We start from the raw sequence: 18,720 nt of genomic DNA on the forward strand, positions 1-18,720 counted from the left end.
ACCCACAAGCAAATTGTGAGAGGCATGAGAATGAGAAAGCCTGGAAATACTGGAAATCTAACATGCATGTCTAGAAAATAACTTGAGTACAGCTATTGGCACCTTGCTGTTGTTAGGAGTCAAACAGATAAAAAGCTCGCCAAACTTTTGGAAGCATCATGAAGCAGCAGTCTGGAGAGGGACTTGTTCTTCACATGGAGGGCACATGGAACGGTGATCCGGTAGACACTGGAGTATGCCTGTTGTGGCAGTTCTATAATATGGCCACACATTCTTTGACCCTTTTTTTTTATCTATGCTTCTTACTGCTTCAACCGATAGAGCATGGCAGACCATGAGGCTATGTTCTTTGTTCACTGGAACGTTCATTTTTAGAGCCCTGAACTGCCATGTAAGGGGTCCATCTTACCTGAAGAAGGCCAAGTCACAGGGGAGGCTACTTATAGCTGTTAGGTTGACAGTGCCATCTGAGTACATCCTGCAGCCGTTTCAGCCCAAGCATGGAATATGTGAGTGAAGAAGCCATCTCAGAAGTGAATCCTCCCCACCTAGCTCTCTATTAGTACCCCACCATTCATTCAATACATCCCAGCTGATACCCAGACATCATGGAGACTGGCACACAGTGCACTTTCTGAACCTCTGACCTACAGAAACAATGAGCAGAGTAAAATTTTGTATTTTACACCATTTGTTGAGGTGATTTGTTCGGTAACAATAGATGTTATGGGCTGAAAAATGTGTCCCTTAAATTTATGTGTTGAAGCTCTAACCCTAGTACCTTTGACTGTAACTGTATTTGGCGACAGGGCCTCTAAAGAGGTAATTAAGTTAAAATGAGGCCATTTGGGTGGGCACTAATACAATTTGACTGGTGTCCCTATAAGAAGGAAAGATTAGGGTGCACAGAGAGGCACCAGAGATGAGTGAATACAGAAGAAAGACCTTGTGAGGACACATTGAGAAGGCAGCCATCTGCACGCCAAGGAAAGAGGCCTCAGATTAAACCAAACCTGCCAATGCTTTAATCTTGACTTTGATATAGTTTGGATATTTATCGCCTCCAAAACTCATCTGAAGTTTGATCCCCAGCCAGCATGGTGGCTCGTGCCTGTAATCCCAGCACTTTGGGAGTCCAAGGTGGGAGGATTGCTTGAGGCTAGGAGTTTAAGACCAGACTGAGCAACATGGCAAGATCCCATCTTTACAAAAAATTTAAAAATTAGCTGGTCATGGTGCCATGCACCTGTAGTCCTAGCTATTTGGGTGGCTAAGGTGGGAGGATGCTTGAGCCCAGGAGTTCAAAGCTGCAGTAAGCTGTGATTGCACCACCACACTCCAACCTGGGTAACAGAACAAGAACCTGTCTCAAAAAATAAAAAGAAAGAAATTTGGCCAGGTGCAGTGGCTCACACCTGTAATCCTAACATTTTGGGGAGGCCGAGGCGGTGGATGACTTGAGGTCAGGAGTTCAAGACTAGCCTGACCAATATGGCAAAACCCATCTCTACTAGAAATACAATAATTAGCCGGACGCGGTGGCTCAAGCCTGTAATCCCAGCACTTTGGGAGGCCGAGGCGGGTGGATCACGAGGTCAAGAGATCGAGACCATCCCGGTCAACATAGTGAAACCCCGTCTCTACTAAAAATACAAAAAATTAGCTGGGCATGGTGGCACGTGCCTGTAATCCCAGCTACTCAGGAGGCTGAGGCAGGAGAATTGCCTGAACCCAGGAGGCGGAGGTTGCGGTGAGCCGAGATTGTGCCATTGCACTCCAACCTGGGTAACAAGAGCAAAACTCTGTCTCAAAAAAAAAAAAAAAAAAAAAAAGAAATACAATAATTAGCCAGTCATGGTGGCACGCACCTGTAATCCCAGCTACCCAGGAGGCTGAGGTACAAGAATCACTTGAACTTAGAAGGCAGAGGGTACAGTGAACAGTGACCCGAGATGGTGTACCACTGCACTTCAGCCTGGGCAATAGAGTGAGACTCTGTTAAAAAAGAAAAAAAAAAAAATGAAAAAAAATTTGTCTCCAGTGTTAGAGGTCATCATGAATGGCTTGGTACTATTCTTGTGGGACTGAGTCTTTATTCTTACTTCCTGCAAGATATGGCTGTTAGAAAGAGACTGGCGTCTCCTTCTCTCGTTCCCTCCCTTGCTTCCTTCCTCTTACCATGTGATGTCAGCTCCCCTTCACCTTCTGCCATGAGTGGAAACTCCCTGAGGCCCTCACCAGAAACAGATGCTGGCAACATGCTTCCTGTACAGCCTGTAGAACCATGAGCCAAATAAACTCATTTTCTTTATAAATCATCCAGCCACAGGTATTCCTTTGTAGTGACACAAACAGACTAAGACAGACTTCTAGCCTTCAAACTGTGAGAAATAAATTTCTGATGTTTAAGTCACTCAATCTGTGATATTTGTTATGAAAGCCCTAACAAACTAACATATACAGATAACTGGAACACTGCCAAGCTCAAGAAAAATCTTTTCTCCCCCAATTTCCACCCAACTCTGCCAAATACACTGAGCAAGACTCCAGTAGCCTTTTTTTTTTTAATGATGTGACCCTTGTTCTTAACATTTACTTAAAATCTAGGCTTGGGCTCATGACTGAAGCCTAAAGAATGGGATCCTCTCAGATGGAAATTGGTTTTAACATTCAGGGAGAACTAGGGAATTTTCTCAATGTGGGCCCAAAAGTAGAAAAATCAGAGGCAAGCTCATGGAGCAGACACTCAGGAATATGTAGGTAAAAGAGACTGGGCAAGTTATCTACGATTTTTCCTTTTTCTAATCTAGTAGAACGTTTTTGAGACAGCTATATTCAGTCTATTCTGAGAGATAGCCAAACGTCCTCACTGTAAACTCTCAATCTTAATTAAGTTAGCTCAAGTTGGTTTCTATGACTTGCAATCAGGAAATCCCAAATAATCCAAGTGTCAGCTTGGACCTAATAACTGCAGACGACCATGGGATGGAGGCCTAGACAGAAGCATGTGAGGGGACCCCTATTCCCAGCTCTCAGCTCATCCCTAACACACCCAGAATTGACTCGAGAGACCTTTGGGGAGGTCAGGAGGTCTAATATGAGCACATAGGCAAGATGGGTCAGAGAAATTTGAGTTTTTATGGTAAATATGACTTTATTTATCCTCACAACCTTCAGAGGCCTGAGGAAATTTGAGTTACAGAGATTTAGATGAAAATAAAAATTGGCCAGGAGTGGTGGCTCATGCCTATAATCCCAGCACTTTGGGAGGCCAAGGCGGGCGGATCATGAGGTCAGGAGATCAAGACCATCCTGGCTAATACGATAAAATCCTGTCTCTACTAAAAATACAAAAAATTAGCCAGGTGTGGTGGCACGCTCCTGTAGTCCCAGCTACATGCAGTGAGCCAAGATCATGCCACTGCACTCCAGCCTTGGTGACAGAGGGAGACCCCATCTTGAAAAAAAAAAAAAAAATTACAGAAATCTGTGACAACAGTGCCAGGCAGACAAAAACCCAGAATGAACTGGGGTTTCTAAAAAGTGCTAAAGAAAAAAAAGTCACTTCAGGAAGAAACACAAGACAAATTGAATCCTCTGGCAGTGTACCTTGAAATGACTAGCCATGATGAAAAATCAATAAATCAATCAAAAAGTTTTTCAGGAAGAAGCTTCATGAGCCAAAAAGGAAGTCCTCTGATCCAGCTGGTAATGGGGGTGGAAAGGAAGCAGACCACACTTACTCTTTGTCAAGCCTGGCCTAAGCCTGGTCAGGCTATAGCAGGCCCAGACTCCACAATGGATTCTCTGATGGGATGGGCAGAAAGAGAAATTCTGGAAAGCCTGGCTTGGAGAGAATCCAGGAGGCCAATACACCAGCCAGCGACTCAGTCCTATCCAATGACTCAGAAGCTTCTTGCCCCAATGTAATGGCACATATACCCTGATAGAGAAGCAGACATGTCCTGATAGGTATATATACCCTGATAAACAGCTACATATTTACTGACAGCAACAACACATATGGTGAACTTAATCATCATCCCTGAAATGCTCATTATCCTAGAGAGCACAGTATTTTCTGCACCACTGATGTGAGGCCAGTCCATGAGATTTGCTCTGACCAGTGAAGTATGAGCAGAGGTGGCATGTGTCATTTCTAGACAGTTGCTTTTAGACCTGGTGTGTAGCTTGCTATTTCTCCCTCTTCTCAACCATGAGATTGGTAATGTTCTAGATAGAGACCTATTCATCAGCCTGTGTCCCAGGGTGAAAGGAATATGAGCAGCACTGCAACGATTTGTAATAATCATGAAATGTAATGAGAAATAAATCTTTGGTATAAGTCTGTGTGATTTGGGGGATTTGAGGTTTAATTGACTCACAGTTCCTCATGGCTGGGAAGGCTGCCGAAAACTTAAAATCATGGCAGAAAGTGAAGGAGAAGCAAGTACCTTCTTCACAAGGCAGCAGGAAGAGAGGGAGTGCAGGGGAAATGCCAGACACTTATCAAACAACCAGGTCTCATAAGATGAACTCACTATCATGAGAACAGCATGGGAAAAACCGCCTCCATGATCCAATCACCTCCCAAGAAGTCCCTCCCTTGGCATGTGGGGATTACAATTTGAGATGAGATTTGGGTGGGAACACAGCCAAACCATATCACCTAGCCTCTCCTGGCCACAACCTGCAAAATCAACAGCATGGAGATGAGAATACAGCATTTCTTATCACCAGGAGGAATCTACAGGCTTCAGGGGATGAAAGTGAAAGTGTATTACAGGAAGTACTGGGACAGCCCATCAGAAATTCAGGAGTAAGATAACATTTGAGAATTTGTTTGTAAGAGCACAGAATCAGAAATCCCCTGAATAGCAAATACATTATTTACTTTTACCCCAACTGGAATAATAATGGGCCGATTAGGTCAAATAAAACAGAGATGCTATATTAGATACTGAAAAGGATTTGGGGAGATTTGAGATTTTGTTCATTTTGCTTTGTTTTTTAGCTAGATTTTGAGCCAAAAGGAGGTAAAGATTAATCTCACTTAATTGAGGAGAAAGATAAATGGTGACAGACTGTGAGAAACGAAATCACTTGTTTAAAACCAAAGAATGGACTCAGAGACCTGGAGAACAGTGAAAGTGGGACTTTTAATAACAGTTCTGCAAGATTGAGTGTTTGATAGGCAGGCACACCCAGCACTGTTAAACAAGCAATTTATCCCCTGGTGCGCGAGTCCCTCCCACAGCTCCTCTTAGGCTGAGTACTATGGGGTCACAATCTTCCCGGATGTTGCCTATTGAATGTTGAGTAGGGACTTTAGGTGTTTTCTTTAGGGTTGTCTTGCTGCATTTTGTTGCAGCCCACAATGCACTGCAATCCTAGTTAGCTCAGGGGCTCTTTAAGTATTTGACTTGTGACTTAAGTAGCTGGGCAGGCTGGTAAGAACAGAAAAAGCGAGCTATTTTGAAGGCTAGTAAGCTTTTATCTTAGACTAAACTGGTTTGGTTTGGGTGAGCACAACTAAGATGGGGTTAGACGGCTGACAAGCAGGCATCGCTGTCCAAGCAGGGCCTAGTGTATGCTTTTTCTTCTGTAGTTTGCTGACAAACTGATTTAAGGTACTTCGTCTTGGAAATGGACCACTGTATGCATTACTTCCCTCACAGATGCACACGCAATCCCTGAAACCACTGTTGGTTTTTAGTATAGTTTTTTGGATGTAGGACTCAGGATATGGTGCTCTGTAGATGGCCCAGGCCATAGTCCATTGGGTGTGATTCCTCTTCACATAGTGTTTCTGTCTCCATTATCAAAAACCCAGTTCTGGGCCAGGCACGGTGGCTCACGCCTGTAATCCCGGCATTTTGGGAGGCCGAGGCAGGCAGATCACCTGAGGTCAGGAGTTCGAGACCAGCGTGGCCAACATGGTGAAACCCCATCTCTACTAAAAATAAAAAATTAGCCGGGTGTGGTGGCACATGCCTGTAATCTCAGCTGCTCAGGAGGCTGAGGCAGGAGAATTGCTTGAATTTGGGAGGCGGAGGTTGCAGTGAGCCGAGATCGCGCCATTGCACTCCAGCCCAGGCAACAGAGCGAGACTTCCTCTCAAAAAAAAAAAAAAAAAAAAAAAACACCAGTTCTGGCTCCCGATTTATTTTTCTATTCTTCACAGCAGCCTTACCTGGCTTTAGGCAGCTCCCTTTCTCGGGATGGGAAATGTGTACCAGAACGTTTGCTTGGGGTCAAGATCCTGGTTTCTCTGAGTACAAATGTCTCTTTGCTGTCTGTCTGCCTCCTGGATTCTGATGTCCCACTTGTGAAGGCACGAGTACCATCTTGGAATCTTCTGTCTTCCATCTCCTTGCTGGCCCTTTGCCGGAAATAAAACAGAAATGGTTGGGGCCTTAGGTCACCATTCTTTCCTTGCTAACTTGAGATTCTGTATTTGTCTCAACATTCAATCTCCTCTATGTTGGTCCTACCCAGTAGTAACTCTTGTGCCCAGCTCTTCTCTATCATTATAAAGCTGTACTTTTCACAAATCAGAATGACAGCTGATATAAATTAATGGGAGACTCACCTTTAAAATGACCTCAACTAGTTTTCACGAGTTATCTAAACCAACAGAAAAGACTCCACCAGGAAAGTTAACTTTTTTTTTGAAGAGATGGCGGCTCACTATGTTGCCCAGGCTGCACTCTAACTCCTGGGTAGAAGTGATCCTCCTACCTCAGCCTCCCTAGTAGCTGAAACTACAGGTTCAAACCACCACACCATCAACCATGTTTTGTAGGCACACTCAAAAGTGGAATGATCTGGACCGTCTGCTGTTCATAAGAAATGGGCCTGAGGACAATCAGATTGACTACAGGAACCAGTTGTGTAGTATAGCTGCTAAAAAGCTTTCCAAAGAAAACAGGAACTCATTATTTTTGCCTATGTTTGGAGGAGGCTGCAGGTTCTTACCTGTGAGGTTGAGGTTGGTCAGAATGGCTAGATTAAAATATTAACTTGAGGTCAGGCATGGTGGCTCATGCCTGTAATCCTAGCACCTTGGGAGGCCAAGGCAGGCAGACTGCCTGAGCCCAGGAATTTGAGACCAGCCTGGGCAACATGGTGAAACCCCATCTCCAGTAAAAATACAAAAAAATTAGCCGACCATGGTGGTGCATACTTGTAGTCCCAGCTACTCAGGAGGCGTGAGAATCGCTCAGACCAGGAGGCAAAGATTGTAGTAAACCAAGATTGCACCACTGAACTACAGCCAGTGTGACAAAGTGAGACCCTGTCTCCAAAAAGCAAAAATAATAAAATAATAAAAAACCATTAACTTGAGCAATGCCATAAGATTCACACAAAGTTGGAGGAACTATTCTAGTTTAAAGGAGACTAAAGAGTCATGAAAAACAAATGCAAATATGTGACCCTTTATTTGATCCTAGATTGAAAAAAGAAAATAGCAGAAAGCATTATTTGAATAATAGGAAAATTATATATGGTCTGTACCTTATATACTATTAAGTGTATTAAATTACTGTTAATCTTAAGTGAGATAATGATATTGTGGTTTTGAAGACAACAGCCTTGTTCTTAGAAGACACACACTGAGCCGGGCGCGGTGGCTCACGCCTGTAATCCCAGCACTTTGGGAGGCCGAGGCGGGTGGATCACGAGGTCAAGAGATCAAGACCATCCTGGTCAACACGGTGAAACCCCGTCTCTACTAAAAATACAAAAAAAAAATTAGCTGGGCATGGTGGCGCGTGCCTGTAATCCCAGCTACTCGGGAGGCTGAGGCAGGAGAATTGCCTGAACCCAGGAGGCGGAGGTTGCGGTGAGCTGAGATCGAGCCATTGCACTCCAGCCTGGGTAACAAGAGCAAAACTCCATCTCAAAAAAAAAAAATTAAAAAAAGAATACAAACACTGATGTGATTTAGCATGAAAGGGCATGATGTTAGCAATTTACTTTCAAATGATTCAGCAAAAATTTTATGTATGTATCTTATATATGTATAAAATCTAGGTGAAGGACATATAGCTGTTCATTGTACTAGTCTTCATATTTTTGGTAGGTTTGCAAATTTAAAGGGAAAATCTGATTTTGAGAAACCATGAAAAGAAAGCAGAGATAATTTTCGCTTAAAGACACGGAGAATGAAAGAAGTTTAAGATTGTTCTGCTTAATTACATGAGGAACTACATCAGAAATAAAGGAATGAGACTTCTTCAAAATGTCTCCAAAGAGCAGATGTAGCATCTAGGCATGGGAGAAACCAGAAAGTAGATTTTGGCTTAGAAGAAAGAAAACTGTGTAAGAAGACTCTCATTCCTTGGCTATAGCCAGGCTCTTTAGTAGCCGAAGAGAAGACATAATTTTAAAGGTGAGAATGTCTTTGTCACTAAACACAATCTTTGCTTTTTTATGACCCAAGAATGACTAGAAAAATTCCCCAGGCTTCCTGTCCACTGCCATCCCTGGTCTGGCCCACTCCTCCAGATTGGGGAAGCAAGGATTGGGGGTCCTGCAAGCCCAGCCAGCAGGAGGGACTGAAGCCCTCCAGGAGGAAAACCCAGAGGAAGGGGCCCCTCATTCTTTCAGACTCAGTTTCCCCCTACCCTCCTTACCCCGCTGAACTAGGTCTCCACCAGGGCCAGCCTCAATTTCTCCTCAACAGGCCCAAGGGCAGCCCTTCCCCTGCCAAGTCCCTACCTGAGTGCCAGCCCTGCCTGCCAAGTCCCTACCCCCCTGCCACCCCTGTGCAGGCTTCCTCCCCACCACAATGAAATAAACCCTCCCACCCTGTGAGATGGAGAGAGAGACAGAGAGAGAGAGAGAGAGAGAGAGAGAGAGAGAGACAGAGACAGAGAGACAGAGAGACAGAGAGAGACTTTAAAAAAAATAAAAGAATGGGTTAGCTGGAAAAGGAAGTATGGGTGTGAAGTGTTTCAAACAGGTAACAAAAGGTACAAAGGCTCCAGGGCAGGAAAAACCTTGCAAATTAGAGAAAGTGAAAAAAGATGTGCTTATAGGGCATACTAAGTGAACATAAGACAGATAGGAAGGACATTCTAGGCCACAAAGGATTTTGTATTTTATTCTAGGTGTTATGGGAATCCATTAGGTCAGTACAGGAACATAGTTGACAGAGTAGGTGTAATTATTTTCATCTTATAGATTATGTTACTGAGTCTCAGAGAGGCTGATTCTTTCAGGATCACACAGTAAGTGGCAGAAAACAAAAATCATTCAACTCCTAATGTAACACTCCTTGGACTATTATATTTTGATTATTGGTCTTAACGATGACCTCCGCTTCATGCTGGGAACTCAACCTCCAATTTGTCACATCTGCCGCTTGTGAGTCATTTGCTTAAAAGACCCACGTAGAGGGGAGCCTGAAAGCTGGTTACAGTGAGGCTTGGCATTGTCTATAGATTTCAGTTATCCATTCTGCCCCAATAATAGAGAACTAATCACTTTTCAGGAAAAGATATAAATGGGTGAAGGAGATAATCTTTATAAAAATTAATAGTAAAATATAATTTTTCCTTTAATGGTGAAATCAACTTAAGGTTTATTTTTCATAATGGTATTCCAGTATCATCATATGAAGACAGAGTTTTGAGCATTGCAGGCATTAAGTATATTAAGGGCTGTGTGAGTTTTACGGGGACTGGCGGGCAAGACTTTGGAAGATGAGATATTTTTCAGAAATAAACATTAAAAAGCTCTTTACTGAAAGCACAAGAAGAGAAAACTGGATTTTATACCTAGGAAATTTGGACTTTGTCAAATACCACAAGAATGCTATGAGGAACCTGGAAGGGAGGCACCATTGGTGGCATTATAAGAAAAGTGGTGACTTGTTTCTCAGGAGGCCACAGGCTTCTTGGGAGACTGCAGGTGAAAAGTTACTGGTCCAAAGGTCAGAAAACCAGGGATCCAAGTAACCCTTCCACCAACAAAATGTGTCACCTTGGGCAAGTTTTTTGATCTTGGCTTTCTCATTTGTAAAGCCAGAATTTCAAAATAGTAGGTCTTTAAGGTTCCTTTCAGATCTAATATACTACAATTTAGAACTTAAGAGTTCAGTTTTCTAGTCTATATATCCAAACTATACAGTCAAGTCTAATTTTTCAAACAATAGAAGAATTTAAGAATTATCTAATGATTTTGAGTATAACTAGCCAACCCAAATAAATGATGGCAAAATCATTGACTGAAGTCTCAGATTGCCACTAATGCTTGCTCAGGTCCTCGTATTACTTTGGCTAAATAGTAAGTTTAAGTTCAATTCAGCCTCAAACCTTCAATGTCATCCTTTTTTCTTCTTCTTGCAAGGGCATCCCAACTTCTATGACTGTTTCATTTGTGGAGAACACAAATGGATTTGTAAATATCTGTGGGAATTTGAAAATAGAAGTGGCACTTCAGTTTTCTTTATTTCCACATTTTTTTTTTTTTTTTGAGACAAAGTTTTGTTCTTTCTCCCATGTTGGAGTAAAGTGGTGCTATCTCAGCTAACTGCAACCTCTGCCTCCTGGGTTCAAGTGATTCTCCTGCCTCAGCCTCCTGAGTAGCTGGGATCACAGGTGCATGCCATCACACCAGGCTAACTTTTATATTTTTGGTAGAGACGGGGTTTCACCATGTTGGCCAGGCTGGTCCCAAGCTCTTGACCTCAGGTGATCCACCTGCCACAGCCTCCCAAAGTGCTAGGATTACAGGCATGAGCCACCACGCCTGGCATATTTCCTCATTCTTGAAGACACAAATATTGCTTGCAACCCCTTCTAAAACACACACATACATCTATATAGACACACATTGACTAACACCTAGATCTCTTCACCTTTAGTAAAACTTGACCTATTCAGTGGTCATTAAAAGATTTCAGAGCCAAAAACATGAATGATTAATGATGGGCCAAGAGGGGTATTTGACTAAAAGGTTAAAAGGCCCTACTTTTAAAAGGTATTGAATTTGGCCCTGAGCAAAATGAAAGTGCTAATTGAAGAAGTCAAAGGGTTTCTTGGATGGAGAGAGAACTTCCTCTGTGTCACTGTGTAGGTTCATAGAGGCCAATGGGGATGGTACATTGACAAACCTTGAGACTGACCCGGTCAAAAGTGACTTAACAGATTTTTCAAACATCATACACACCTAAGCCCAAATAAGGAAAGCCTACCCACTACTATTTGCTGGACATTTTTTATAAATAGTTCAGTTTGGCTTTTACTCTTTGATGCTTCTCAGGGTTTTTCTGGCACTTGAGGAGTTACATACCCATTCATCTGTCAAAACTAAAGAGGGACATTATTCAAGAAAGTGTTCAGAGGCACATGTCTGAATAAATGCAGTGAAATAAGACAAGTGAACAATGGCTCCGTCCTAAATGTCCTAGGCATTCTGGGAAGCGTGTGTACATTTTAAAACTGATTGCTTTTTTAATTTTCTGTGTATCATGTTCATGACTTGTAAAAAAAATTTACTGAGTTTCTTGATGAAGTTTAGCAAATGCAGAAATTGAATCTTACTTTCCAAATGATTTGATTGCTTCTAATTGCCTTTAGTTTTTGGATGTGTCTCAGTTTAATACCACAGAAAGCTTTAGAATCATTAGCTCTAGAAACATAAGCTTGCCACTTAATCACACAATGAGTGAATCACTGGCATCCAGGCTGGCCAGAGAGCCAGACCTGGAGGTATCTGTTCTAAGCCTTGACTGAGAGATTCATCTGTCTTAACCTGGTCAAGTCACTTCTTGTCTTAGTGGAAATTTTCAGAATGCCCTCACAGCTATAAATTTCCAACATGGTATAGAAATTCATTGGCCCACCACAACTGACTCTTCTAGGGAGTGGAAGAAGCTTTTAGCTAAATGAATAATTTACTGAGACAAAAAGAACTCTTATGGCCTCATATCTGTCTATGTCCTCTCCTTCACTACTCTACCCAACAGCAGCAACGGTATAATGCAAAGATAGTCCCCAAAATTACATGTACCAAAGTTTATGGATTGGTCTTGTGTTAAGAGCACAAACCTCAAGGCCGGGCGCGGTGGCTCAAGCCTGTAATCCCAGCACTTTGGGAGGCCGAGGCAGGTGGATCACGAGGTCGAGAGATCAAGACCATCCTGGTCAACATGGTGAAACCCCGTCTCTACTAAAAATACAAAAAACTAGCTGGGCGTGGTGGCGCGTGCCTGTAATCCCAGCTACTCAGGAGGCTGAGGCAGGAGAATTGCCTGAGCCCAGGAGGCGGAGGTTGTGGTGAGCCGAGATTGCGCCATTGCACTCCAGCCTGGGTAACCAGCGAAACTCCGTCTCAAAAAAAAAAAAAAAAAAAAGAGCACAAACCTCAAAATTAGACCTGGATTCAAATCCAGCCTCCCCACTTTTCGTTATGGGCCCTAGGGAAAGTTATTTACTCTCTCTGAACCTGTTTCTTCATCTACATAATGGAGAAAATAATGTCTACTTCAAGTGGTTGTTATAAGAATCAGATAAGATAAATATATAAAAAACAGACAGCCAAGTTCCTGGCAGGGAGTGTTTTTGTTTGTTTGTTTGTTTGTTTTGAAAAGGATCTCATTCTGTTGCCCAGGCTGGAATTCAGTGGCATGATCATGACTCACTACAGCCTCGACCTCCTGAACTCAAGCCAGCCTCCCACTTCAGCCTCCCTAATAGCTAGGACTATAGGCACGTGTCCCCATGCCCAGATATCTTTTGTACTTTTTGTAGAGACAGGGTTTCTCCATGTTGCCCAGGCTCATCTTAAACTCCTGGGCTCAAGCAATCTGCCTGCCTCAGCCTCCCAAAGTGCTAGGATTACAGGCAGGAGCCACTGTGCTGGCCATAAATGCTTATTAAATGATAGCTCTTAATGTTGTTGATGTTGTTGCTCAATTCTATCTGGGAATTATTCTACACTCCCAACAGTCAATGGAAGTCTTTGAATCTTATCAGTGGAAAGGAGTTTAAAAATCTTATCACCCAATCCCCTTAATTTACAGATCAAGAAACTCATATTTCCGTAAAATATTCAAGAGACCACACACTTGTCCAAGGTCACACAGAATGACCTGCAAGATGGCAAAGTCTCTTGATTTCCAGAACACAGTTTATTCTGCATGCAGTGCTCATGTATAATACTTTGATTGTTCTTTGGCACATGCAGGATTATTTCTCCTGCTTTTATATTTTTCTTATCACTTATAGTTTTAGTTCCAGCTTGCTATCATGTGGAACCTTAGACCAATATATGCATCTGAAAAAAATTGAAAATAGTGCAAAATAATTAGAAGGCGAAAAACCTAATCAGAAGAGAAACATTTTGAAGATAGTAGTTAAACAGTGCAAAATAATTTAGAATACCTATGCAAACAACTGTTGTAGGAGAATAACAACTTTGTTATGAATAATGATATAGTTTTCATTTTGATTTTCTAAAAAAATTTTTTCAGGAAAAATGGTGTTGGATGCAAAGTCTAATATATCGTCTCCATACATATATCTTTGTATACATTACCAAAAAAAAACACTTCATTTAAAGTTTTGTTTTTTCTTCTAAATGTTTCAACTAAACAAGAATGTTTTGGAGAGAGGAAGGAAGAGAAAGAGACCTAGTGTTATTTTTCTTCTGCTGCAGGAGAGAATTTACCAAGAAATAGAAAATAGATGCCTTATTGTTGGATTGTGGCTAAGTAGTTCTCATTGCCGGAAGCACTTCCACTGAAGCCCAAAGCAGAAGAGGGAATTAAGTGATTCTTGCTTAAGCTGAGTCTCAAGTGTCTTGCTGGTAGCTAGAACATTAAAGGGGAAGTCAAGGAGAAACTATGACTCCATGCTCCTCTCTCGTGCTGGCACTGGTTCAACTTTGTTCTCTTTGGCTGGCAGCCTCCTGCCCTCAGTGCCTCTGACCTACTCCTGCCCTGGTTGGGGCATTGCTAACAATCTCTTTTAGCCTATAGGCCCAGCCTAGGGAAACTTACTGGACAAGTGACAACAGTCATACGTAACACCGCTATGGTTCCTGAATCCTATTAAGAAAGATTCCTTTTATTCTTATTTATATAGCAGCATGTGCTTGTCATAAATCATATAAATACGGTGAAACATAGAGAGTAGAAAAGCAAGTACTCTTTGCCCACAGTTCTAAATTTTTTAAATTTTTTTTCACTTGACATATGTCTTGGAAGCCTTTTCCATAGTCCATAGAAATCTACCTCATTTTTTAAAATCTTTTTTTCAATACTATATTATTTTTCAATATAGTAATCCATAATATAAATGTGCTATAATTCATTTAACCATTTCCTGACTGAGAAAAATTTCTGTTCCATTCTAATTTTTCTTTACTAGAAATAAAGCTGCAATGACCATCCATGTTTATTTACTTTACAAACGTGAATATTTGCACATTCTTAGAAATGGGAATGATTTTTCTGAAGAGAATTTATTTTTCTGAAAAGAAAGAGGTAAAAGAGGAAAAAGAAAGTAGGAGTTGAAAAAATATGATAGAGAAGGAAAAGAGAAAAATCAAAAGGGGAAGACGGAATTGTACAACAAAGGAAAGAGGAGAAAATTTGATTTTTATTGGGCATCTATTATGTTACATGCACTGTGTTAGAAGTGTTCACGTGCACCATCTTGTGTGTACTTTCAACCGGCTGGCTTGTTTAACAACACTGAAGTTTAGAAAAATCAGCAAGGGAGTATGGAACAGGAAATGGAAAGGAACAAGTTTGGAATGAGACCTGGGAAAGGATCCCAGATTCTGCTCTCACCAGCTGTGTCATCTTGCTCCCTATACCTAATTACAGTTCTCATTTGTAAAACTTGGATAATTGCTCAGGTGACTGTGAAGACCAAGTGAAATAATGTATCTAAAGTGCCTGTTGTATAAGGAGTGCACCATAAATGCTGGTTCTCACCCATCAATCATCTCTTCTGACCTCATGGCCTTTCTGCTTCCTGCACCAGCCTGCCATGGAAATCTGAGTCTGCTCAGGACAACATGGAGCCTTAATAAGAATGTTCTATGAGATGTTGATTCCGTGAGTGGGTAACACCCAGGAACACATAACAATTCTTAAGAAACAAGATAGGAAGGACAATTATTACGAGTTGCGATTTGATTTGAAAAAGTCACATAAGCCTGAAAAAAATAAATCACCCATTACAAAAGGAGGCATTGTTGAAATGTGGATTCTTATTTGAGCCTAAATCCCCAGTCAGAAACACCCTCTATTTCTACTCGAACAATAGTTTCTTGTTTGGGAAACAATGCTGGCTGCATAGCCCTGGAAAGCATCAAATCCCCATGGCAATAGCAATGGTCTGTCCCGCAACACTGAAACAGTGTCTAGAGAAGCAACTGTACCACCTGGCCAGGGCTTCAGCCATTGGACAGAGGCTCCAGTCCCAACCTGAGTGCAGGAAAACAGAACTGGCCCAGATGTCCTGGCTATACCTTATATTTGCTGCAGGGATCTGATCATCCAGAGGAGTTGTGCTCATGAAATGGGAGCAGGAAGTAGAGAGAAAGATAAAAATAAGACATAACTGAAATGCCCCAAATGGATGTTCTCTTCTTGGAAGCATGTACGTTTGTTCCCAACACCTCTTGATCATGAAGAAAATTCATGAGCAAGCCTGGATTTAAATCCTCCCCCTCTGCAGCTGGAGGCTCTTGTGGAAGTTTGTTCACCTCTTCGAACCTCATTTACTTCATCTGAAAAATGGGGTTAATAACACAGACCTCAGAGAATTGCTGTGAGAATTAAATCACACAAATATAAAAATGTGCTTTATAAAAACCAGAATCGTTCTTTCATCATATAGGGAATGGCATTCAGAGCCTATGAATGTCTTCAGTGCTTCTGAGTTTCACTTTTCAGGGAGAAATTTGATTTCTTACATAGCTAAGTGTCATATGATCCTAGGAGTAATAAATGATGTATGTGATGAAATGTTTTCTACTTTTGGAAAAGAAGTGGACTTGCTTAAAAACTGAGCCTGGTTCCCATATGTGACTTGTAAACTGACCTTGACCCACTGGATCTATATTCAAATTGTATCCAGAACCCAAAGTATCACTTCTCACCACCTCTTCTGCTACCACCTGGTCAAATCAAAGCCATCACTGTCATATTTTTCCTGGATTATTGAAAATAGCCCCCTAACTGATTTCCCCGCTTCTACTCTTGCCTGAAACATATTTTGAGCAATGGCAGTATCTTTGACATAAATGTGTCGTCTCCTTAGAGGAGAACCGTGGCCATCATGGATTGAATATTTATTTATTCGACCAGATGCCAGCACTGTTCAGACTCTGGAAAAAAAATGCAACAGGAAACACAGCAGGCACATTGTGGAGCCTCACAGAGCATAGGTTCTTGAAGGGCGCAATGACCGATAAACAGACAAACAAGCAAAGTAGAGCCCGTGCCAGATGGTGATGCCTGAGGTAGAGGAAAATAATGCGAAGTAAAGGGAAGAGAGTCACACAGACAGAGGGGTTGGGAAATAGAGACTGGTATTTTAAGTATTGTGGCTGGAGAAAGCCCTCTCTAACAAGCTGACATTTGAGTAGAGACCAGAAAGAGAGGAGGGAGTGAGCCCTGTGATCAGGTGGGAAGAGGGAGAGGGGAAGGTGTTGCAGACAGAGGAAACAGCAGGTGCAAAGGCCGGGAGGCCATGTGAAGGGGCCAGAATGGCTGGGGCACAGTGAGTGAAGGGAGAACAGAGAGAAAGGGGGTTACAGGCACAGTGGGAATGGAAAAGGGATCACAGTGGCCCTGTGAGCCACTGCAAAGACTCAGGATCTTATTGAAATGAGTTGGTAATGTCACTGGGGAATTTTGAGGGAAGAGATGATGATGATCTGATTGACTTTTTAAAAGAATTATTTGGCCACCCTGTAGAGCAGTGGTTCTCAGACTTGAGCATGCATCAGAATCGTATTGGAGGGCTTATTACAACACAGATTGCTGGAGTTTCTGATGGACTAGGTGAGGTGTGGTCCAGGAGAATTGGCATTTCTAGCAAGTTCCCAGATGATGCTGATGCTGCTGGTCTGCTGCCACCCTGTAAAGACCATGGGTGTAGAGAATCATTTGTAAGGGGCAATTTTAAAAGCAGGGAAACCACTTAGGGGGCTATTTGCAATAAACCAGATGATGATGGCTTTGATCCAACCAAGTGGTAGCAGAGGAGGTGGTGAGAAGTGATTGAATTCGGGATACAATTTGAATGTAGAGCCAATGAGAGCTGCCAAATGATCAACTGTGGGGCATTATGAGAGAGAGAAATGAATCAAGAATTCTAGATTATGCAACTAGATTAATGGAATTGCTGTTTACCGAGATAGGCAAGAAAGACACTTGGGGTGTGGGGGAAGAATTTAGGAGTTTAGTTTGGTAAATGTTAAATTTGTTATGCCTGTTAAAGGTACCCAAATGGAGGTGTCAAGTAAGCCTTTTCTTTAAAGGAGTCTGGAATTCACGGGTGAGTCCTGGTCCAGAGATAGAAATGCAGAGATCGTCAGCATACAGATGGTATCAGAAAAACTGAGCTCATCACTGGAGGAAATGAAGGTAGAGAAAAGATTCAAGGGCTGAACTCTACAGCAATCCAATGGTTGGAAGTCTGGGTGATGAAAGGCACCAGTAATGAGAGAGAAGTGACCAGAAAGGTTAAAGGAAATCCTGGACAGTATGATGCCCTGGATGTCAAGGGAAGCAAGTATTTCAACAAGTTCAGGTTCCTTTGCTACAAAGCCACCTTGTACTACCAAGAATCCACTGTGAAGGAGGAACTAATGGCTATGATAAACTCTGCTACCTTTTGGCCTTACGAAGAAACAATTCCAACAAGAAAAGATAGTCTCAAAGATTGAGACTTATTTTCATTTTTATATAGATTTTTGAGGTGATTTTATTTTGGCAACCAAAAAATACAGCACTGATCCAATTTAATCATTGAAACAGACTGGAATCTTTTCTTTCACCTTCAAATGTTCTGTCTGATTGGTAGTTTTCCTTGAAGAAAATACTCTGATTTTGAGAGATAGTGCTATAAATCTAAGTGGTTGTCTGTGAGGTCAGATTGCTGGGAATTTGTATGGGTAAATTTGATAAATGTTTCCAGAGGTGAAGTGCAGGCACTGTTTTTCCTACCTCTCTCCTTTTATTTTCTGAGAGTGGTTCTTGGAATTCTCGTTTATTCAATAGTAAAAACAAATTAATACCTTGAATTCCACATTCATTAAGCTTGAGCAATCTGATCTTTAATTCTTACTTTTTCTAAGCAGGTTAGGAGCAGTCATGCCTGTTATGGCTGGGGAAGACTAGAGGTGGAACCTGGGTAGGATTTGGGGTTGGTGACAGTGGGTGGGAAGAACAGCATGTGGATTTCTATTGGAAGCCTGAAGCTTTGGGGAGCAATCTACTATCAAAGTTGAGATAGGTTCTGCCATTCATCCATATGAGTTGGTCTAGTCAAGTAGAGGACATGAGGAACACGTGGCCCAGAGCCCTATGATGATCATCCTGATGAGATGCAACTATAAGCACATCACCTTTGCTCTCCAAACTGAGGCCCCCCCACATTATGACAGCAAATAACTGTCAGGCCTGCTTCTCTGTGAAAAATACAATTGCTGGCAACTCAAGATGCACGAATCAGAACCATTTATTGC

The sequence above is a fragment of the Saimiri boliviensis genome, chromosome 2, assembly GCF_048565385.1.
Source record: "Saimiri boliviensis isolate mSaiBol1 chromosome 2, mSaiBol1.pri, whole genome shotgun sequence".
Classification (NCBI taxonomy): domain Eukaryota; kingdom Metazoa; phylum Chordata; class Mammalia; order Primates; family Cebidae; genus Saimiri; species Saimiri boliviensis.